At 36.7% G+C, this 25,768-nt stretch overlaps 1 pseudogene; it reads left to right on the top strand.

Moving 5' to 3' along the window:
* The first annotated feature begins 12,998 nt into the window (after positions 1-12,998).
* On the top strand, positions 12,999-13,720 carry LOC150036834 (uncharacterized; annotated as a pseudogene).
* The last annotated feature ends 12,048 nt before the right edge of the window (positions 13,721-25,768 follow it).

Raw genomic sequence — 25,768 nt, 5'->3', positions numbered from 1 at the left:
TTTCACACTCAACTGTTGGGAACTTAACCACTCTTTTCTAATGGGGCCTTAACTAGACATGGAGGAGCTAGCTCGTTTCACCTTTATCCATGTACACACGTACTTTTTTTTTTCAGGCAAGCCAACAATGACCTCATTTTTATGTTTTTTTTTTTAAATTTTTTTTTCCAAGCAACTAATTTATTTTTCTTATACTTTTTATTCACACATGATGTGTTGTGAATGTGATGAAATAATGGCGTATGATTGCGATGATGGTTTATGTGTTGCACATGCAAGTTTTTCTAGTAAAATCCAAGTATAAATCCTACTAGTTTCCTGGTGAGTCCAGGGTCGAACACAGGGACTACTGAGATACTATGCATTAGTAAATTTTGATTCCTTTGCGGTGGCAAAAACAAATAAATTTGGTTGGTGTTTGTTTAGGTATAAATTCTATGCGATGAAATTGAGTAAAGAGTTGATGACAACAAAAGTTACACTGAGTATGCGGGAAACGGGTTGAGAAGGGATTTAGCTAACACTTTTTAAGATTGCGTTCAAGTTATGCGATCATGCTACAAACACACAAAAACATGTCATCTCTTAATGCAAATGCCATAGTTTCTAATTCTAGGACGCATGCGATGTATACGACAATGTCGATAGGACTTATGTCTAAGCCTCTATTCTTGTCTATGTGATGATGAATGATACACACATACACAAGGTGACCGCATACTATCATATCCTATTTCTAGGGTATATGCGATGCATAATAGCAAACAAAACTTATCTCTAAGTCTCTATCTCTTGCTTATGCAGTTCTAATCTGACTCTCTCAAGCCTAGGTTCTAACCTGACTCTCTCAAGTCTAGGTTCTTTCTTTAGACTACTCTCTCAAGTATCTTTAAAGAGTGAATGACGCATACATAAGACAAGATGATCGCATAAAGTGAAGATCTTAGGTCATGCTAGCTAAGTGCTTCTCAACCCATTCAAAAATTTAGCTACTCATGCGAAATGTGAAGAGATTGAATAGATGTTGAGATGTAAATTCCATTTTATAAATAAAGTCAGAATGCAAAACAACAATGAAAAGTAGGGATAAGAAGCCTGGTAGCAATGTCTTTCTTCCCGAGGCTTTTACATTATCTTTTTACTCTACTCTGTCCAAAAAAATATACTTGCTTTCGCAAATGTCGGCCTTCTCTCCTTTTTCAATGCTTCCCAGCAGTCTCTTGAGCTAACTAGGAATGATCTCTCGATGCCTTCTTCTCTTCACTCGCCTCCGCTTCTAAGAGTATGAATCAACTACAGATTAATGACTAACTAATTGTATATTCTATTTTCTATGTGTATGGCGAACTATGTAGAATTCAAACTTCTTTAACGATGGTGGCTCTTGGTATTTATAGAGCTCAAAGTGAGGAAGCTTTTCTCTCAAATGATTGCAATGATGGGAGGTCATTAAATCTTCTATCTGATGCGCCGATTAATGGTCACCGAAAAGTTGAGTGTACTTGCTACAGTGTGTAGTTAACGGCTTGTCAACTAAATTCGGATTCGACCGTCATTAGCTTTCTGTCCCATCAAGATTTATTAAGCTTTCACCTTGATGTGTCGTCTTTATGCGGCCACCTTCTTGAGTAGATTCTTGTGAGCGCATATGATCGCATGGCTTTGCGGTCGCAATCTTTTAATGCGCGCGATCGCCGAATTCCTTGGATTGCAATTTACTTTGCGTCAACGCATTTCTCCTGCATAAAATAAGTAAATTAGCTGCTTTTGTGCATTTCTGCCCATTATCAACACACTAGGCTTTTTTTTTTTTAAATCCACATTGTCTAGTTTTTCTATAAAACAAGTAAGGTTATTCCTAAGTCAAAGGTGGACCTTTCAGGGTGATAATATAATATAAACCTGATAATACAATTCTAAGCATGCAAGACTTTAATTTTGCAAGAACGATGACTTAAAGATGGATGAGAAAAAATGGTCTTAAAATTCATGATTATACTGTCATAACATTCTTTCATGCAAATTTTATCACAACAAGAGTGTGCCATAAACTACTAATCATAACAAACTAAACAACAGAGCAAACATACATTAAAGCACACAACATTGTTCGAGCACAACGCTCAAGGACTCCTAGTCAGATCAAAATTAAACTACCAAATGGGTACCCTACCCCTAACTTAAAATGATACATTATCCTCAATGTATCCCTAAATAAAGCTCTAAAGTAAAAAGTACAAGGGAACAGAAAACCTCCCCTGATAACATTCTCGTGCACGAGGTGATGATTGGGTTATTGCTCTCTTCAATTTGGTTTTCTTCTTTTTAGGCTTTGGAGAAACTTACAAAAAAGAAAAGCAAAGGAAAAACAAAAAACAAAAGAAAACTATACCAAAAAAAAAAAAAAAAGTTAGTTTAAATTCTACTCCTAGAAAGCAATTAAAATTTGTCATCTGAATACCTCCAGGAAGCCTAAATTTTTAACATCGATTGCTCAACATGGTCTGCCCCCATCAAGGCACAAAGAAATTCTTGTATTTCTCTAGTTCCTTCTTGAATGAGTCAATATAGCTTGGTAAGCCTATAAGGGTTCCCATCTTTTGAAAAGAACCAGATAGGTCAAATTTGTGATTTTCTAGATTCATAAAAGAAAGAGGAAACAAAATAAAATACTCAATGACTGACTCTCATGAAAATAAAGACTCTGAGTCAGCTGACTTGCAAGGAAAAGATGAGCAATATTAGAAAATGCAAGAAATGCTAGGTGAAAAACAGATCGAAGCTTGGAAGTATCTAACTCTTTTACTTGAGACTCCTCAAAATGAGGCATGGGCTCATACTTTACCTTACTAAGTTGTTCTGGACATGGCATGAGATAGAAATCTTCTTCATCGAAAGGGTAAAATTCTTCCACGAACTTAGCCTCAGTAGTATAAACTTTATGTAGATTTGGTCTGTTCTTTAGTGTCGACATGCCATGTGCAAGCCGAGAAAAAGGATCTAACTCAACAAACACGGGGGCTTAAGTCTCCAAGTGAGACTCAATAGAATCATGCACACACTAAGAAGAACTATCAATAAGTTCATACATTAAAGAAGATGGTTGCAACAAGGACTCTTCAAGCCTCCCAATTGATTCAATGATCTGAGCTATAAAGTCACTCAGACTCTAAAACTAAACTCTAGCTTTGGATCCAGAATGGAAACTATCCTGCTATAAACTCGAGAATTCCTGTTGACTAAAGAAGGGTTCTTATACAAACTTACGAAAGCTATTAGAAAGTCCCCTAACCAAATCTTCTAAAGACATATCTGAATTGGCAGAAGAAGCATACATCGATGTCAAGCTTGGGCTAGGTATCTCCTAAGGGAATAGGGATCACGTTCAGGACCATGCGAAACCTGTAACTTCCTAATAGCCAAAACTTGAACAAGAGAGGTTAGTTCAGATATTTGATTTCTAAGTTCACTAAATTCTCTCATCTCTTATTCTCTTCGTTGGACCACCTGCATCGCACAAAGTGCATAATATGTCACTTTTATCGTGACCGTTTCATTTAGAAAGTCTTTACATGGGTCAATAACAAGGTGAATGAGGGAAGTAGTTCATAGTAAGTGGGTGAAGAAAATGTCAATATATCCTACAGTCTCCTCCATTAGTTTGAATTGTGAGATTTCTATGTTGCACCTACTGTCATGTTTAGGCAGCACTAGCTAGTCATTAATTACGGCAATCCCTTCAGAGGGTTGTAACATAGGATTCAGAACAACCTAAGCTTTAGAAATGAATAGGGTTTTATAGTTCCGTCTTGAACATTGTCTTCCAATTCGGGGACATGTTCATACCATTCTATAAAATCTGAAAATGGCAGGTCACACTTACAAGAGTTACTAAATATTAGTAAAGTTCTTGGCCGAAAATGATAACCAAACAACTATAGGAATAAGAGTTATTCTGGATATAGTATTTGGTCAAGATTGCCTTGCTTTAGTGAAAGAATATTTGATTGTCCCTCGGTAGCATCTATTCTAACTCACTAAAATATCGTTGCAAATAAATAAAGAAATATGGGTACTTTATTACTTTTGCTAAAATTGGATTTAGATGCATAAGTTTAATAGAATTTGTTTATCGTTCAACAATGTCAAACTCGATTATACAACTTCTTGTTTCTGATAAATTCAACAGAGTAGGATACCCTAAGAAATAAAAAGTGGATTGTTTTATGATCCCCAAGAAGATAAAGTATTTGTATCAACAAATGCTACGTTCTTGGAAGAAGATCATATTAGGAATCATCAACCTCGCTATAAACTAGTATTGAATGAAAGACCAGAAATACTACATACATATCAACAAAAGTTGTTGATCAAACTAGTCTATCAACAATAGTTATTGCCCCATCACATCCTTCTCAAGAGTTGAGAATGCCTCGACATAGTGGGAGGGTTGTTCATCAGCCTAATAGCATTGGAAATATGCTATCTTCTTCCACTTAACTCAGGGTTGTTTTGCTACTTAATTTGGTTAAACTGATCATCTTGTACGATTCGAGTGTACAAGCAGTTGAATTAAGTGTTTGGGACATAAAGGCGCTAAAATGAAGAAGTTATAAGCTAAACTGATCAAATGACGAAGGAGTGAAGACTGCTGCCCTGCCAAGCGTTGCAATGCTCCCAGTAAGCTTAAGTTCAACGCTAGCTAAACGCTAGAAGGCAGAATGCTTGATTGCAGGACAACGTTGCAATGCTTCGAAGATGCCCCAATGCCACCGTCGCACCGCCCTCCAACGCTACCCTCCAACGCTCTAGGGTAGAATAGGCAACATTGCAACGCTCCTGTTGAGCGTTGGAATGCTATGTAGTTTGATGGATGTATAGCCCCAGCACGCACGCAATGTAGTGTTAGGCTAGCTTTACAATGCCTGCCTGATGCTCGACCATTATGCGCTGCAGCGTTGCAACGCTTTTCCTAGCATTACGACGCTGTGGTAATTTTATAAAAGAATAATTGTGGTCAGCTGATTACAACATCCTGAAGTACACCGATTCTTGAACGCTACCACTCTGTCCAACATAGTTTTAGTTTCTTTTTACACCAAAATTCTGTAAAAAGTCTTCCCTTTTGCCAATTGTAATGAATTCGAGCGTGATCAGAGGTTAAAGAGTAAGAACTTCGCTTGGGTTTGTTAGTTTAGTTCAGTTCCAATTCAATTCTTGAGACTCGTATTGTAATTCTTTGAGTTTCTATTATGAATGTATGAGAATTTATCTTGAGCTTATTCTTCAATTTTCGTGTATGAGATAATCTGACAAATTAGCTGTACATGTTTAATTGATTACTTTGATTGGCTCTAATTTGTAATCGTTAGGTAGTCGTCACCTAGAAGCATGAGTTAAGTTAGTTTGTTATGTTAATTTGGGATTCTAATTAGCAAACATTTACTTTCTAACTTAGATCGCTCAATCAATTGGTTAGACGATGGAAATCAATTAATTAGCTTAACTTCGCCTTTAATCTTAATGCCTGTTGATTGATTGATTGGTTGAGGATCCTCACTTTTCTGTTAATTAACTTGATTTTATGGACTACCGGTTAGGATTTTAATTGAGGCTAATTTTTAATTCGAATATTCTCACACATCTTTTGAATATTCTGTGATAGGATTGATGAGGAATGAACTAAACTATAATTACCCAAGCTAAGTATTTATTCGATTGGTAAATTATCACATTCGTTTACTTGAGAACCTTTGTTCTCTAGCAATTTTATTTCAAAATTTCTCACAACCCCCCACCCCCCCTCCCTGGTTACTTTCTATAAGTTCCAATCCCTGAGGAATCCATCTGTGGTTCGACCTCGGACTTACTACTTGTACTACTAATTAGTATAAGGGGTTAGTTTCGTGCATACAAAATTTTATTTGCATTCAGTGCGGGTTCATGAACGACGGTGAATCTGTCGTCCGACCACAACCTGACCGCTTCATGGGTTTAACAGAAATTCAGGACATCATATCTGATGATGGCCTAGAGAATCCATTGACCTTTAAACAGGCAGATGAAGATGTTGATAGGGAACAATGAATAAAAGCCATGGACGTAGAAATGGTGTCAATATACTTCAATTCTGTCCGGGAACTTGTAGATCAAACACATGGGTTTAAACCTATAGGTTGTAAATGGATCTACAAGAGAAAGCGAGACCAAACTGGCAAGGTGCAAACCTATAAAGCTAGACTCATGGCAAAAGGTTTTACTTAAAGGAGGGGGTTGACTATGAAGAAACCTTCTCTTCTATTGCCATGATAAAATCAATAAGGATACTTTTATCCATTGTCGCATATTATGACTATGAAATATGACAAATGAATATCAAGACAGCTTTCTTGAATGACCATCTTAATGAAAGTATTTTCATGTCTCAACCAGAAAGGTTCATTGAATAAGGTCCAGAACAAAAAGTTTGTAAGCTTAAAAGATCCATTTATGGCTTAAAACAAGCTTCTAGATCCTAGAATATAAGATTTGACACTGCAATCAAATCTTATGGCTTTGAACAGAATATTGACAAACCTTGTGTATATAATAAAATAGTCAACAAAACTGTAGCTTTCCTATCCTTTATGTTGATGATATCTTGCTCATTGGAAATCAGACAAGTTTCCTTGCTGATGTAAAGAGATGGTTAGCATCACAATTCCAAATGAAAGATTTAGGAAATTCTCAATACGTTCTTGGGATCTAAATTTTTCGAAATTGCAAGAACAAAACTCTAGCACTATCTCAAATATCTTATATTGACAAGATGTTGTCAATGTATAATATGCAAAATTCCAAAAAGGGTATGTTATCTTTTAGACATGAAATTTATTTGTTAAAGGAGTAGTGTCCTAAGACGCCTCAAGAAGTTGAGGAAATGAAAAGAATTCCATATGCATCGGCAGTTGGGAGTCTGATGTATGCTATGTTGTGTACACGTCCTAACATATGCTTTTTGATTGGAATCGTTAGTAGGTTCCAATCCAATCCTGGACACAGTCATTGGACTATTGTCAAGAACATCCTCAAGTATCTTCGAAGAGCGAGGAACTATATGTTTGTGTATGGGCCTAAGGATTTGATCCTTATGGGATACACTGATTCTGATTTTATTGGTATCAAAGCAAGATTTAAGCAATCAATTATCGTTAATTTGAGTTTGGTAGGTGAATTTCTAAGATTGCATGTTTATGTAACTGATATGGTTGAAATTCAACTTTGGCTCTAGATTTCACTTTAATTATGAAGTTTAATTTGTAATTGGCTCTTGTTTGATGAGCTTATATGCGTGCTCTAGAGTCTGTAATTTTATTAGAGTCAATAGAGTCCAAATTAGGCTGTAATTGAAGATTGAACCAGGCAAGCTCCATAGTAGAAAACTCAAGTTCAGCTTCTGTCCAGGCAGCGTTGCAACGCTACTCTTATTCGAGCTCATGGAGTCACAACACTACTAATCCCAACCCAGAAATGCGGATTCACGTGTTTTAAACCTGTTCGAATAGTTTTGAGGATCTCCGGTCTGGTTCAATCACCCTGGGTCCTGTTCAACCCGATTTAGACCGGTTCAACCATTTTCGGAGCTTTTGGAGGCTGGTTTGGGCGGTTCGGGTTGGACGTCCAGATCACTTTTGAAGTTTTTTTTTAGTTTTCTTTTGTAAAAATTTTAATTGTTTTGCTTGCTTAGTATGCCAAAGTTGAACCCATTAGTGTGTTTAAATATTTTATGCATGTGATGTATGTTATATTTGAATGAAACATGTTTGTGCATATAGTATGCGATTTAGATTTAAAAACCCGCCAAAAGAAAGCATGTTGCATGCATAATATTACGTTATAAGTTAGTTATAATATATAATATGCATGTTTATGGTTTTTAAAAATTAATATAAGTGTGATGTTAATTTTGAATGCATTTGATATATGTTATGGATGGATAGCATGTCTATTATTTTATAAGTTGTTATAAAATTGAATTAGACATTAAAATCCATAACAAAGATAAACAACACATTTAGGTTAACACCTTGTTTTAATAGTTAAAATAGGTCATTATCTTATAAAATTTGACAAACTCAATCGGTTCGTAATCCTGTCTAAGGCTAGAGGTATTTAAGTTGACGGTTTATGTAATACCTCCTACCTGGGGATTATGACAGAAATAATTAATATTTAAATCACATTTAAATATTAATTGACTCTCCAATTTTGTTAATTATATAAGAATATAATTAATCAAACCCTAATCTGAATTTGAACATTTTAAATTCAAAACCTTAATTTTGAATCTCAACATTTCATATTGTATTGTATTTTCTCTCTAATTTTTCTCAACATTGTAAAATATTGTCACACTGGAGTATTACTCCATATGGGAGATTGTTGGGAATGTCCTAAAACTTGTAGTTCGTAAATATTGTTAACATATTCTATTTATCAATAAAAGTATTATTGAGTATTTTATTCAATAAATTGTTATTGATATTGCATTCTGTTATAAAAATCCAATAAATGAATCCATGGCTATAATATGAATACTTTAACTTTATGTGGCGATTTAAAAGAGGATCAAGTTTTAGTATATAGCCAAAATGGTCTATAAGTATATGGATAAGATTGGGTACCTCATCCTGGTGACACTATTGGATGTGGCCCATTTTGTATATCGATACAAATGATGTGATCCTAAAATCATTCATGGGAGACATGTGAGTGGGGGCATCCTACACAATAAGTTTGCATAAGACCGGACCTCGAAATAGTCACTTTTATTTATAACGACCATTTACTGTTAAAACTGATTATTTCAAATTCAATGACCTAGGGTAACTCGATCTTAGTCTTGAGCTAACTATGAACTCCTATTTATTTGAGATTATTCTTTGATTTGTATAGGTGAGAGTAGTCCAACAACATTGCTCAATAAGCTCCCATTTTGGGGATAAGACCAGATAAATAGTTGAGGACATAGTTCTGCAAGATGAAATTCACCCCTACTCGATTTAGGGTTAGTAGATAGGTTGTCCTCTTAAGCACTGATTCCTAGTCTTGAACAACGGGTCCCCGCACTCTCACGATTGAGAGGGTCATGGTTTATAAGCTGGATTATAAACCAATTGTTCAATAGAAGGTTAGTGAGAGCTTAAGGAACAAGACGTATTTACAGGGATAAAACGAAAATTTTGACCTAGCTGTAAATACGGATGATCTGGGAAGGATCGACTTACTGATTATGGTTAAAATAGACGGAAATATAACTACAATGAGAAGAGTGAAATTATCGAGCTATATTGGTGTGTCTCGGTAGTTAACAGATATTGATTAATTCAGTCTAAAGAGATTAGCCAATTAATTTCAAATAGCTAAAGCTCATGATCTGTAGGTCCATAAGGTCCCTCTACCAGCTCTAAAATTATCTTGGATTAGTGAACTGAATGAATTTGAAAAGTTGAGATTCAAAATTAAGGTTTTTGAATTTAAAATGTTCAAATTTGGTTAATTATATTCCAATATAATTAAAAAAATTGGAGAGTTGATTAATATTTAAATGTGATTTAAATATAATTACATGAATTAAAATTCATTGCAGTAAGATTGGTATTTAATTAATTTAATATTTGAGATTAAATTAATAAAATTAATTAAATAGATTAATTAATTAATAATTATTAATTCTATTTAAAAATTAATAAATTAAACTAATTTTTATGAAATTAATAAATTATCGGTTTATTTATTAATAATAAAACTTATTTTTTATATCAATTTTCATCAATAAAAATTTGAAAATTAAAAGAAATTTCAAAAGTTGAAAAAACCCACTATGGGTAGCACTTACTCATTATTCTACTCAAATTCAACTCAAAATTATGATCAAGGAGCTGGTTTTTATGTATGCAATCTGATTGCATGGTGAAAGAGATTATAAATTGAAGTTTTTGGGCTGAGAATTTAGCAATGCGTGCTGAAACTTCAAGCTGAAGCTTACTCCCAAAAACCTTCTTCTTCCCCAGTTCCATTGTTCTCAATTCAGTGTTTCCACCACACAATTTGAGCTAGAGATTAGTAGAGAAGCTCTTTTTGGTGATCTACTGAAAGATTGAAGATTCAACTCGTAGAATTCAATTGGAGTTGAAAAGTTTTCATCAAAGGTAATGTATTCATAAAACCCTCTTCTGAAAACTGTTTCAAAGCATATTTTAAACTCAAATTAAGTGTAATTATAGTGCTTATTGATTCTAATTTCTTCCACTATGTGTTAGATTACTCTACCATAGTAGATATTCAAGTCGTCTGCCATCAAGAAACAAGTAGACACAAGAAAGAATTTTTTTCTTTTTGGCTTGGCTTCCCTGGCAATGGCGTCATTTTGGTCGGTCAGGATTCTTATGTCATTATTAAACTCCATACCTAATCAAAAGAATATTTATAAATCATTGAACTAGTACTTATACTACTAGGTAGCACAAGTGGCAAAAACGGGGTCGAACCACAGAAAGCCCAAGAATTAAATCACTCTTAAGCTAAATTTGACTATAGAAAGTAGTAAAAACGGGGTTTGGGTTTGTCTGATAAATAGAAAAACATGTGAGAAATTAAATTGAAAAGGATAAATGTAAATAGGGATTGGTTTATCTAGTTCTCAAATCAAGATAGAGATTTAATGAAATTTCTATCATCGTTTTCTGCCAATTAATTATGCAATCGAATTATGCATGTACGACTGCTCAATTCAACCGAATTAGCCTCTATAGTGGAGGATAACTAGCAAGAATCTAGCCAAGAAAGCGTCCTAATTATTAATAAAAGTCAGAATGCCAATACTCTAACTAATCTACATGCTTCTAAATTTTATTGGGTTCGATAGCGGCTATATAGAACTAAAAACACATGCATTATGATTTAGGATTCAATTGTGTTGATTAATTGTCAGGAAATCTATATTCAATTAACTAAATTTACCTTTTAACCTAGTGATTAGCACCTTCTAGGAATCGCCATTAAATGCCTAATTAACTATTGCTACTTAGGTGATCTTAGCTAGACATTCAGGTAAGAACATGATGTAACTAAAAATCAATTAGCCATGCACGATTATGCATGAAAAGTCAACCTCATAATCATGCATATAGAAAGTAAAGAGGATCTAGAGAAAACATAATTTTAGAATGCAAAACACCAATTAAACCAGAAAACTCAAAAAATAAGCAAAGAATTCTTAATCCAAGAACTAAATGGAAATTACCTAAAAAATGTTGGGTTGTATATCCTAAAACTCCCAGTTTGTAATATTAAACATATTATATTTGTAATAAAATGTTATTGAGGTTTTATTCGATAAATATGTTATTGAATATGTAAATTGCACTTATAAAGCCTAAATCCAATAAATTAAGATCTATGGCTATTACATGAGGACTTAGACTTTATGTGGAAACATAAGAATGGATCAAGTTCAAGTAGATAGCCAAAACGGACTAAAGTATATGAATAAGGTTGGGTACCTTATTCTGGTAATACTATTAGATGCGACCCAGTTTGTATTTAGTACAAACGATGTGATCCTGAATCGTTCATGTGGAGACATGCGAGTGGAGGCATCTTATCACTATAAGAAAAACCACCTTTCTTCACATTTGCAATTTTAAATACTTGATATTTTTATTAAAAAAAATGTCAAGAAAAAGGTGATTTTAATGGGAAAAAACATCAAGAATTGATTTTAAAAAGCGGGGGTTGTGCATTTTTCCTAGAAAATACATTACTTGACGTTTTAAAAATGTCAAGTTCAATTAATGGATTCTTGACGTTTTAGAAATGTCAAGAATTGTAGAATGTACAGGGTAGTGTTGCAAGCTAAAAAGTAGCATTGCAACGCTACGTATTTTGATGAAAACATGAAAACCGCGCGCGCCTCATGCACGCAACATTGTAACACTCTCAATAGCGTTGCAACGCTACAAGTTTTGACGGGAAAATTGTGCGCTCTTCAACAGCTTTGCAATGCTCTTTTAGTAGTGTTTCAATGCTATCAGACAGATTTTAAAGAAATTCCAGCAGATTTAGTCAATTTTATTCGCAATACGCTCAAAATCTTCTTGGTTTTTCACTTCCTTTTGATGCATCTTTGTTATTCCATCAATCTTGAAGAGATTCTTCATTGAGGTAACTAGATTTAAGGCATGAACTTTCATAATTAGGGCTTAATCTTGTTTTTCTTGTTTAGATTGGGTTTAAGTCTTGATTTTCTTGGTTTGATTAGGCTTAATCTTGATTTTCTTGTTTAGAATTCTTGATTTTCTTGGATTGAGGCATGAAGTTTCAAAGATAGGGCTTGATTTTCTTGATTTGAGGCATGAACTTTCAAAGTTAGGCCTTGATTTTTTTGGTTTGAGGCTTGAACTTTCAAAGTTAGGGTTTAATCTCTCATGTATATTCTTGAATCTAATCATAAGCTCTGGTTTCATATTGTGCTTGAATGAGATTGAATTTTAGAGAACTTGCCAAAGTTGGATTGCCACTTTAATTCAATGCTTTGCCAAAGTTAGGGATTTAATTTTAGAGAACTTGCAAGAACTTGCCACTTTTTTTAATTAATTGCTTGCCAAGGTTAGATATGTCAATGTGTTTAATTTGTTAGGGCTTTATGAACTATGTAATGCCCTGCCAAACTTGGGTTCAACTTTTAGTTATTGGAATTAATATATGTTTAGCACATTAGAGCACGTGCACACCTTGGGTTCAATTTTTTGAGGTTCGATTACACCTTGGGTCCAATTTTTTTAGATGTGTTTGTCTTTGTTCTCTGATTTTCTTGATTTGTCTTACTTTCTTGAGGTTGGAATGTTGTAGAGCTAGAAATGACAAGTTGTATGTATTGGGAACTTGTTTATTTTCCACAACTTGTAATTTTTGAAGTTGATCATTGTTTATTATCTTTTCTTACTAGATTTACAATCATGAATAAATCATGGATGTACAAGAGTAGATTATCCAAAGATTATGAATTGGAGGTGGAAAACTTCATAAAACTTGGATTTTCTAATACAAATAGCTCCTATATTCGTTGTCCTTGTTTGAAATATGGGAATTGTGAAAAGCATAGTAGCAAGGATATTAGAGATCATTTATATGTCAATGGGATTGATGAAAGTTATAAAATTTGGTTTTGGCATGGGGAAAAACATCCTAACTCATCATTGTGTGGAGAATCTTCTAAGTTTGCACCCATATGTATGAAAAGACTGATGTTGGAAGTTTAAAAGAAATGGTTGAAGTTACTCACGAGGAATATTCAAGAGATTCGAATGGATTTGAGAAGTTGCTTAATGATGCTGAAAAACCATTATACGAAGGGTGCAAAAAATACACTAAGTTGTCTACATTAGTCAAATTGTATAATTTAAAAGTTAGATATGCATGGAGTAATACTAGTTTTTCAGAACTACTCAAAACCTTAAAAGAAATTTTGCCCACTAGCAATGAGCTCCCAAATTCAATGTATGAAGCAAAGAAAGCTTTAGGTGCACTAGGAATGGAATATGAGAAGATTCATGCATGCCCTAAATATTGTTGTTTGTATAGAAAAGAATATGCAGATGCAATTGAATGTCCTGAATGTGGTAAATCAAGGTGGAAAAATGGGAAGGATACAAAATGTGGGGAAAAACAAATACCTTAAAAAATGATATGGTACTTTCCACCAATTTCACGATTCAAAAGGCTTTTCAGAAGTATTGATTGTGCTAAAAACTTGACTTGGCACATTGATAAAAGAATTGTAGATGGTAAGTTATGACATCTAGCAGACTCTCCGACTTGGAAGTTAGTAGACACTAATTGGCCAGACTTTGGTTCTGAACCTAGGAATCTTCGTTTAGCATTGTCAGCCGATGGAGTAAATCCACATGGTGAAATGAGTTATAAATATAATTATTGGCCTGTTGTGATGGCTATTTATAATCTTCCACCATGGTTGTGTATGAAAAGAAAGTGGATGCTATCAATATTGATTTCAGGTTCAAAAGAACTAGGGGACCACATTGGCACATACTTAGCACCACTAATTTAAGATTTAAAACTTTTATGGGAAACTGGTGTTGAATGTTATGATGCTTATCAAGAAGAACTATTCAACTCACGGTCAGTTTTGTTGTTGACAATCAACGATTTTCCTACATATGATAACCTAAGTGGATGTTGTGTGAAAGGGTATAAGGCGTGTCCAATTTGTTGAGACAATATATCTTCTATAAGATTGAAATATGGGGAAAAAATGGCATACCTTGTTCATCGAAGATTTCTGATAACGGGTAGAAATGCACGTTATCATAGTGCTAAGTTTTTAAACAATGTTGGATTGCGTCGATGAAATATGTTAATTTGCGTCCATTAAGCATCAATTTCATAATATTGCGGTTGCATGCGCTCAATGCATTAGAACAATTGATTTTTGTATTTTTGTGCAGAATATGCGTTGACGCAATGCAAGAATTGCGATCATAGGAAATCATGGGTCGAGCGCAACTTCACCGCAAGGCTTTGCGATGATTGTGTTCGCAAACATTCGCCCGAGAAGGATCGTCGCAACTTGGTCAGTGCAACGTGGTGGGTGCATATGGGTGAAAGGCTAATCAATCACGATGGGACAGAAAGCTGATGACAGTCGAATCCAAATTAAGTTGACAGCCGATAACAGTCACAAAGTACATTCAGCTTTTCGGTGATAATTATTCGGCGCATTAGTCAGGAATTAAAGCTGTCCCATCTGTACAACCATGAAAGAGAAGCCACCTTTCACCATGGATGCTCTGTAAATACCAAGGGCATTTTTTAGAAAAGGGGTTGACCGTTTTAACAATCTTTTGTTCCACAAGTTCACGTCTCTGTCCATAGTTTTCCTTTTATTTTAAGGCGGAGCAAGAGAAGAGTGGTGGCGCCGGAGATCGCTCAGGGCAACTCAAGAGAGAACCTTGGGGCATAAAAGCAGAGAGCGGGCCGACTCTCACGAGAGCGAGATTATCTTTTGAGCACGAGTAGAAGAACAGTGTAAATGCCTGGCAGCAAGAGATTGCTACTAGGCTCTTTATTCTATACTTGCATTGTTATTTTGTACTTAATCTTCATATTTATACAATGGAAGTTCTATTTCTACATCTGTTCATCTCTTAATATGCATGAGTAGCTAAACTAGTCGAATGGGTTGAGAAGAATTATGACCTAGAAAATTCATTGCTTGTGATTGTCTTGTGTTATGCTGTGCAAAATACCCCTTTAGAGTTACTTGAGAGAGAATCTAAAGAAAGATCCTAATGTCTCGAGAGAGCTAGGTTAGAATCTGGATTCGAAAGAGCAAGATTAGAACTGCATAAACAAGAGATAGGGACTTAGAGATAAGCTTTGTTTGTCAACTTGCATCACATGCATCCTAGAGATAGGAATGATATTATGTGGTTGTCTTATTTTTGTGAGTGCTATCTTGTCATCGCATAAATAAGAATAGAGGCTTATGTGTAGGTCCTATAGACTTATCGCACATATCGCGTGTGTTCTAGTAGTAGAAGTCGTAGCATTCGTATCGAGAGATGGTTTACTATTGTATGCATGTTGCATGATCACAAAGCATGAACGCATTCTAGGAAGTATTAGCCGAAACCCTTCTCAACCCATTCACCACTACTCGGAGTTTTCATTATATCTCTTCAATCTTTATCTATCCTTATTTTATTTTATTTTTTAAAAAAATGGAGATTGTGATAACGAGTTTTGTTTTGTTTAAAATAATTTGTCCCTCTCTTTGTTTTCTTGCAATGATCGAGGCACTGGATTGTGGAGATGAAACGGCTTACTCCATCACCACAATCTAAAGAAGAGAGATCATCACAAAGATGGATGCATCAATACACAATGCGGGCGACAACGCAAATTTGGGGGTGTACTCTTTATCTTTATTTCAAATTTTGCGCTATCACATCACATGTTAGTTTTAAAAGCTTTAACACCGCATCCTCTTTGATTACCGCAATCATTTGACGTAGATAAATTTAGTAGGTTACCGCATTCTATTTCTTTGCCAAGTATGATTTCAATGATGAAAAATATGCTTCTATTTCTTTCGTATATACTAGAGTCAACTTAGTCTTAAGATAGTCACCTCATGAAATATTTCTAGAAGTTAGGGGTTTGCTAGCTTTCTTTCAAACTCTCTTTACAACGCATTCTAAGAACATCGCATGAATCATTTCAATCTTTTGGCAATGAGGACATTGTCGCATTTTAAATTTGGGGGTGAGGTATTTATTTTCAACCTTGCTATCTCTTAAAAAAAAAAATTTGAGAATAATAACTCCACTGTCAACGCAATGGGAAACCTATGTTGATAAGAGTTAAGTTGTGAAAGAAACTTACCCGTAGTTGGATGTCCTCATGACACCCGTGGGGGCAAGCCAAAACGAAAGTAAGTCACCAGGATCAATGCATAAATAAATGACCACAACTCCACTACCAAATAGGTATGAGTTTAGTCTGAGAAAGAGTGCATTGCTCGTAGTTGGATGTCCGCATAACACCCGTGGGAGCAAGCCAAAACGAAGGCAAGGTACTTGGATCAGTGCAAGGTCAGAGAAAAAAAAATATATGAAGAAAATTTTTATGCAAGGATAAAATCATTTGACACCCCGGTAGAAAATTTTCTTTTTGAAATAAATCATGCAATGTTCCGGAATTTAGTAAAGTCCTTTTGAAAGGTAAGCTTGCAGTCCCTAGGTCTTAGAAATATTTTAAGAAAAAACCAGAATAAGACTTAAGGAAATTCTGGTATACAAGATTTGAACGAAGTATTCTTGAGAAATCTAGGAAAAGAACTTTGCGGTTGACTGATAACTTGTAGAAATACAAGTTATTTATACTACTTTATTTAGATATTGCGGCCAAAAGAAAGGAAAGTTTCGTCAATTGTAGAGAAATTAGCTAAGAAATGCAAGAATTATAAATTATCGTCAATACACCCACTGACACCATTGCGATGGTAGAAAAGAATATTTCAAGTCTGTTTTGCAGGAAATCAAGTCACGACATGCGTTCATGGCTCAAGAGAAAAAGAACAATGCATCTACATCGCATTGCACCAATCATTCAGAAATGAATAGACGATCAACGCAATGACAACGCATGCGACAATCGATCAAGAGCTTTGCGATCAACGCAACTTCAACCGCATGCGGTATTAAAAAAAAACACCACATGTGGGCACATAATCGAAGATGCAAAAGAGCAACGCAATTGTAGAGGATCCAGACACGTGTACAGCTGATCGTTGTGCATTTTTTATGGGATTGATCGCGTAACAAAAGAAATATTCACTCCACCTTTTCCGAAATTTCCATAACAATAAAGTGGGGTCCACACTACAGAGAGTGAAAGCTGAGCCTATAAATAGCCTCTGAAATTCTATGAGAAAATATACTTGATACGGGCATATTTTGATGTTTGTATATTGAGAGAGAGACTGGTCTGAGTGCTGATTGGAGAAGATCCGGGAAGATTTAAAAGATAAGGCCGAGAGGTGAGTCTCGGGGCAAATCCTTTCAATCCCCTCCGTGAAGCTTTGTACCAAGGTCACTTCTATTGGACGAGCAGGCTTGAGAGAGAATCTCTTTCTTCCATTCACTCCATTCGCTAGCAAGCAAATCCACCGTCCAGATCTGTGTCAAGACGTTGGCACTTTTTTGTATTTGTTTCTATCTCTTATCAACTATAACGACCCAGATTTGTACGCATACAGGAAATTAAATATCAAATAATAAGCAGGACGAAATTTTATTTAAAGGGGTGGAAATTTAGAAGGAAATAATAATAATAATAATAAATAAATAAATTGGAAATTGGAAATTTATTCATTATCCAAAAGATAATGAATAAGGGAGCGAGCGGGAGCGAGAAAGTGGGAGAGAGCGAGAGCCACACCAGCGAGAAAACTGGAGAAAATGAGATTCTTAGAAGAGAGCTGCGCGATCGAAGGAAGAAATGGGAGAGCGAGAAACCCAGCGAGCGATGCTAGCGAGATTGAGGCTGGTGAGAGTAGAGAGAGCGAGATTGAAGGAAAATTGGAGAGAGCGAGAATTGTAGCAAGGAAGTTGGAGAGAGCGAGAGTAAAGAGAGCTATTCTTAGCGAGACAGTAGGAAAGAGCGGGAGCGAGAGCGAGAAAGCTGGAGAGAGTGAGATGGAAGAGAAAATTTGAGAGCGAGAGTGGAGAGAGTGGGATTTCCAGCAAGAAAGCTGGACAGAGTAAATTCCTATCGAGAAAACGGGAGAGAGCGAGATTTTAAGAGCAGAGTGAGCGAGATTTGGACAGAAGCGCGAATTATGCATTGAATTTGGCCACGATCTTATAGATTATACATGGAAAAACCCTAAAATTGAATACAAAGAATGATGACATAAGGGCAAACGTTAGCCAAAATTAGGTGTCTTATTGAGAGAAATCCATAAACCATAAGTAATTTTAAAGAAGCCACCTGTACGATGATTTGTCACACTGAGAAGAGCTGAAAACTACTATAAATAGGACCCTTGGCCGAAGATTTAACCCATTCTCAAACAAATCTTAGCAACAAAGAATCGTGTGAAAAAGTAAGTGTGAGTGAGGAAGTTCTGTGAGATTAAAAGAGAAAAGCTCGGGTAAAGTGCTGCCCAAATTTCTTCTTTTGATTTAAAAAGGGAAAACTCTGCTGATAAAATCATAAAGAATAATAAGGAATAATTAGATCACAGTCAAGGTAAGTAGTTTATCTCACCCTCTCTTTAAATGTTCTATGGTAGTGTACCTTTATTATGTTGCATGGTTATGTTAATTATTATATTGCATTACATGTTTAGAGCACGTTTCTCTACAAGGGACCCCATGCATTATGTTTGTTCACGATTACGTTAAAACCAAGTTTTAATTAGGTGTAAGTTATGCTTCCAGTCTAATCTTATATTTATGCTAATGGTTGATGTTGGATGCGACTCTGGCCCTACTGACTGCATGACCCGCTAATCATCAGATGGGTTAGTTTTCGCTTAGGTCCTCATCTTCCTATCAGGGCGGAGAGATTTATGTTGGAAGCATAACCGACCACCACATGTTATTATACGTTTTCGGTCCCAATCATATGTTTTCATGACATGTTGCTTGTGATTGTGCATTTGGTCACTACCCTATGTGAGAACTACTTACTGGGTATATTATGTACTCATCCTATATTTTTACAGACTTTGTAGGTAAGAACATAGCGTAAATGGCAGAGTTGGACGTCGCTCAAATGGCCAACCATCAAACTCACTATTATAGACACATGCATTTTGTACCACCACACTAATGTTTTATGGATCCTGGTGTTTTGATAAATAAATTTCTATATAGTTTTTCTATCTAATTAATAAAATTTAGATATGTTCTTTGAAATTTCAACCAAAACTCATCTCATGATAGAAAAGTCTAAGTATGCATGTCGTAGCGGTCGGATCATAAGGTGTAAGGATCCGGGCGTTACATCATCAATTGTATTCATCTGCTTAATCTCTATCATTCACACCATGTATCAGATGCCAAATATTAGTATTGAATGTCATGATCATTTTCATCTCCATCTTTCTGTCTATTTCCGTTCCTCTATTAATCGCTTTCTCCATGATATTTTCTTAATCCCTTGGTAATTAGAATGAATTAAACAAGTAAATTAATATGTGCTAAAGAAATAAATATGTTTAGCTAAAGCATGCTAGACGACATCTTCACCTGTGAGAGCAGAAGTGAAGATGCCATTCTGCCTGTCGAGAGAAGGTTAGAAAAATGCATTAACTAAAGCGAGAAGTACTTCCAGAGATGGAAGCAACCTTGCATTCATTACGTTCATCCCTATTTCATCACAGAGATGTGGGAACACGGCCGATCATCGAGAGATGTACGCCAAGGGAAAGCGAAACTGTAGTCATATCTTTAATGCAATTAATGAACTTGCGATGTTTATATTAATTACCCCTTCCCATCTCTGTTTCATACATAAAGACTTTCCACCGCATAACACGACCCTTTGTATAATCTTTGCAGTCAGTCTCAATCTCAGTATCATGTATCAGTATCCTGTAACTTGTATCATATTAACTTAGGTTTACTTTTATGCACTTTTATTGTATTAGCGCAACTTTACTTTACCACAATATTTTACTTTACCGTAACTGTAAATACTTGTACACACACACTCCTTTTATTAATTGAAAAACCCCCGGTCGCATATATCACGAACGTAACGCATTAACTATGCAATCCCAGTGTTCGACCTCGGTTCACTCCGAGAAAATTGCGGTGAAATTAAACTTGGTTTCAACGCAAGGAAACTTGTGACAATGCATAACATACTACCAACATTTCATTAATAACGCATACATCTAGAAGTAGTATCGCATATCATCGCATCATCAAATTTTATGTCATCATTGACTTGCTAAAGGAATCTTTAGCTTATGTTTGAGGACAAGCATTGTTTAAATTTGAGGGTGTGATAACGGCTAGAAATGCACGTTATCATAATGCTAAGTTCTTAAACAATGTTGGATTGCATCGATGAAATATGTTAATTTGCATCCATTAAGCATCGATTTCATAATATTGCGGTCGCATGTGCTCAACGCATTAGAATAGTTGATTTTTGTATTTTTGTGCAGAATATGCGTTGACACAATGCAAGAATTGCGATCATAGGAAATCATGGGTCGAGCGCAACTTCACCGCAAGGCTTTGCGATGCTTGTGTTTGCAAACATTCGCTCGAGAAGGATCGCCGCAACTTGGTCAGTGCAACATGGTGGGTGCATCTGGGTGAAAGGCTCGCAATGGGATAGAAAGTTGATGACGGTGGAATCCAAATTAAGTTGACAGCCGATAACGGTCACAAAGTACATTTAGCTTTTCGGTGACAATTATTTGGCACATCAGTCAGGAATTAAAGCTGTCCCATCTGTACAACCATGAGAGAGAAGCCACATTTCACCATGGATGCTCTATAAATACCAAGGGCATTTTTTAGAAAAGGGGTTGACCGTTTTAACAATCTTTTGTTCCACAAGTTCACGCCTCTGTCCATAGTTTTCCTTTTATTTTAAGGCGGAGCAAGAGAAGAGTGGTGGCGCTGGAGATCGCTCAGGGCAACTCAAGAGAGAACCTTGGGGCATAAAAGCAGAGAGCGGGCCGACTCTCACGAGAGCGAGATTATCTTTTGAGCATGAGTAGAAGAACAGTGTAAATGCCTGACAGCAAGAGATTGCTACTAGGCTCTTTATTCTATACTTGCATTGTTATTTTGTACTTAATCTTCATATTTATACAATGGAAGTTCTATTTCTACATCTGTTCATCTCTTAATATGCATGAGTAGCTAAACTAGTCGAATGGGTTGAGAAGAATTATGACCTAGAAAGTTCATTGCTTGTGATTGTCTTGTGTTATGCTGTGCAAAATACCCCTTTAGAGTTACTTGAGAGAGAATCTAAAGAAAGATCCTAATGTCTCGAGAGAGCTAGGTTAGAATCTGGATTCGAAAGAGCAAGATTAGAACTGCATAAACAAGAGATAGGGACTTAGAGATAAGCTTTGTTTGTCAACTTGCATCACATGCATCCTAGAGATAGGAATGATATTATGTGGTCGCCTTATTTGTGTGAGTGCTATCTTGTCATCGCATAAATAAGAATAAAGACTTATATGTAGGTCCTATAGACTTATCGCACATATCGCATGCAGTCTAGTATTAGAAGCCGTAGCATTCGCATCAAAAGATGGTTTACTATTGTATGCATGATGCATGATCGCAAAACATGAACGCATTCTAGGAAGTGTTAGCCGAAACCCTTTTCAACCCGTTCACCGCATATTCATCGCATCTCCAGTTGATCGACTCTTTTCAAACTCTGCCGCATTTATTCATTTTTCATCAATGCAAACAACAAATCAACAATTTATTTACTCGGTTACCGCAAGGTTTTCATAAAAATTACCAACACAATCTGTTATCACAAGTCCCTATGTTCGACCCTGGACTTACCAGGAAACTCAGAGGAATTTACACTTAGATTCCGCTGGGGAAACTTGAGTGCACAACACAATTTCATCAACGCATATCATCCACATTTCCATTTCATAAAACCAAGCATCAATTTCTAGCACAAAATCATTCGTACTGGCACCAAAAAAAGTCGTTTAATGGTCAAAAGAAACTTGGTACAATTCCAGTACCATTGTTTGGGGAGGCTATAAATTTAAAAATCAAAGATCTTGAATTTTCTAAAGGAAAAAAGAACAATTAAAAACAATTCACGAAAGGAAGTTCAAAGATTTGTTGGAATAGGTTGTCTTTTTTTCAACTGCCATACTGGAAAGATCTTCATATCAGGCGTTGTTTATGTAAACTCCGAGTCATAATTACCTATTTAAGTAAGTAATAAGTAAACTGACAAAGATTAAGAGTATGTTAAGAAAAGTTGTAAAGGAAGGTTGAAAGCGTAGGGAAGGAGAAGAATGGAATCCTAAGTGTTAGTGGCCTTAGTCTTGCGTAGTTTGAAGTTAGACGTTAACAAGTGAAAATTTGGCGAAGTATAGAAGCCAAAGGTAGGCATGTGTTGACATAAGGAAGAATTAATGCATGGGGCTATATTGGTGTGTGGTGGCCAATTTATAGAGGTGGTGTGAGTCTAAGGGTTGAAGTCAAGGACAAACTATACGTTGAAGCTATGAATGAACGCATGGGTTGAAGGATTTTTCATGATGCGTTGACGAGGCTTGTGGCAGCCAAGGAGCTTGTGACATTAGTGAGCTTGTGTACAAGGTAGCTAGGCGTTGATGCAAGGCAAGGTGCTGAGCCTAGCGCACACGTGCAAAGGATGCGCTGAGGCTTGCGTGATCGTGCAGTGAGGAGGAACCATCATGCAACGAATAGAGTGAGGAAGCGCTCGGTTGTGAGCGAGCAATGCGCTGGGCATTGAGGCATTGTACGAGGGTGATCACATAGGGCATGCAGGGCTACACGATAGACACTAGACGATAGGCATTGAGTGCTAGACGATAGGGTATGTGATGTATGCAGGGCTAGATGATGAGCGTAAGGCGTTGAGCATTGAGGTTGGGCGTGCACGCTCACCAGTGTGCGATATTGAAACTCTATGCACACAAAAGCTATGTGATGGAGCGAGTAAGTATACGATGACATATGTGATTACGCTGGAAGGCTGTATGATTACTTGGGAAGTGTTCGCAGCCTTAACGCAAGGTGCATGAGGCATGCAATTCTCGGTGGTTGAGCGTTGAGGAAAGTTTAACGCTGGATTGATATGTTAAGACTAAGTCATGAGTTGGCTTAGGAGTGTGCGACCAAAGGAGGGACGTGATAGCCTTAAAGTGAACTATGCATTGGCAAAGTTGGGCGATGCATTATGTGAAGAGACATGTGGCCATGTGGTTGTAAACGTTGGCTGAGAGTTGATCCTTGTGTTGATGAGCAAGAGGAAAGGATCAGCCTAGTGATTGATTAGCTAAGCCAGCTTTCATGCTCAGGTTTGTTGTTATCTCTTTAAGGATGAGGTGGCAGCTTAATATTGAGGGGTTAACATGCAACTGCTAGTATAAAAGGGAAGCATGGCTTTGAAGAGAGGGTTTGAGAAATTTATTCGTGCAAATAGAGTGATTCCAGAGCCATTAAGTGTGTCTAATTGCTGAGGTTTAAGTGCTGAAAGGAAATTCTAGAGGAATCGGGCTGGAGATTAAAGAATCTGCCTGAAGGCTGAACTCTCAGGTAAGCTTGAGCTAGTCTTGATGATTTGAAGATTCTGGCCAAACCACGAGATATTCTAAGTTGAAATTTTAAGGTAAGCTTGATAAGAAATTTTAGAGCAAGTTTTTAGAAGGAAGTTTCTTGAGAAAAGGACTGAAAAATTAGTTATTTAAATTGTAAACTGAATCTGGAATCTTGAACAAGCAGGCAGCTGCTTGGGTTGAACAAGCAAGTAGCTTGAAGGGCCAGGGGGTGATGCTAAACACATGCGTTGATGGTTAAGTTGTGTGTAAGAGATGTGTTGGCCTGGGTGCAAGTACGTGCTAAGATGCGTTAGACTATGCAACGCATGCTGAAGCCGTAAGAGAAAGAGCTGTGTGGACGCGGGCTGTGCAAGCAGGCGTGCAAGGTGTTAGGCACAAGGGATGTTGGAGCATATGGCACGCGATTGGACGAATGCATGGGACATGTGTTGATGTGCCACAAGATGGGCGCATGAGCTAAACGATTGGCCAAAGGTTGCAATGTGATGAGCCATGCGGTTGGCTGTAGGCGTGGGCTGGAAACTTGGACGCATAGGAGGCTTGAACGCCTAAGGCAAGACATGGACGCATGGTGAAGTTGTTGCAGCCTAGTCAAGTTAAAGCTTGAGAATTTGGGTAAGTATTCAATGCCTATTGATGCTGGGCATTGGAGGGTCGACCTCAAAGACTGTGAGTGACTCTAAATGTTTTCTAAAAGCTTTATGGGTGATTGTTCAACTTATGTTTATTGAACATACTTACATGATAATTACTATGCATTGACTATGATGTATGAAAGAATGGATAAGTGATTCACTAGACATAAATAGGCGATAGCCCTAGATGTTATTGAGTTACTGAATCCTTGTAGAGCTAAGATTGTGCCTTAAAAAGTATGAGAGGTTCAGTACTGAGGGACCAGAGGAGAAGGTACTTGATCCAAGGACTAGATATGAGTTGGAAATGGAAGCCGAGCTATGAGAGCTTATGGGTACTTGGCCTTGGATAGAGGAGCCTTATACCTCAGGTGACGAATAGAGGAGTCACACCTTGAAGGGAGACATTGAACAGAGGAGTCATGTCTTAATCTTGGGAGCCACACTTTAGGTATTGAATGGAGGTGTCACACTTGAGGAAGGTGTTGGATAGAGAAGTCACACCTTAACCCTGGGATTAGTTGAGTAGGACTACGTAAGGGTAGTAGATGAAGGCGTCGCACCTTAACCCAGGGATTAATTAGAGTGTTGGAGTGGAGGTTTTCTTCCCTGGCCATACTGTGACACCCGAACCCTAATTACAATGAGTAAGTAAATATAAGTAATGTAATGTCTTCTAATGAGCTAAAGAAGTAATGTCTTAAGAAGGATAGAAGATGGAAGCAAGAAGAAATAAGCTCTCGGGTAGCTAAGTGTAAAAGTAGGGTGAAATTCGGCTAAGTGTTGGCTAAGGAAGAAGCTCACGCACAAGGGACTTGGAGATGGAGAAATGTGTGGGCTAGTGTTCAATTGGGTAGTAAGCCGAGCATGAGATGGGTTGGTCGAATGTGGGATGGTCATGCTTGATGATGGAATGCATAATAAACATATGGAATAGGCCATGTCATCCAATGAGGTGTAGTATCGAAGTAATATTGTGAGTCGAGTTAGGAAAAGACTAAATCCTAGCCCTTCATCACCAATAGTGGGCAAAGTGGCACATGGAGGGTTCATGCAGGATTTTGGGCGGTGGTATAAGTAGGAATGCTGAATTCATTGGGTCGGTTTGGACAAACTACTTGGGATATTCATGTAATTTTGGTGGAATTCGAAATCTCTATGTGCTGCTTTCTGTGGCCGGGTTGCTGGAGGAAACACTCGCCGGAATAAGGCCAGAGGAGTAAGATAAGTACGAAGGGCCCGTTTC

Source organism: Benincasa hispida, chromosome 4 (assembly GCF_027475165.1).
Source record: "Benincasa hispida cultivar pf3 chromosome 4, pf3_genome.v1.1, whole genome shotgun sequence".
Lineage (NCBI taxonomy): Eukaryota > Viridiplantae > Streptophyta > Magnoliopsida > Cucurbitales > Cucurbitaceae > Benincasa > Benincasa hispida.
This window is presented reverse-complemented; position numbering and strand designations above follow the sequence as displayed.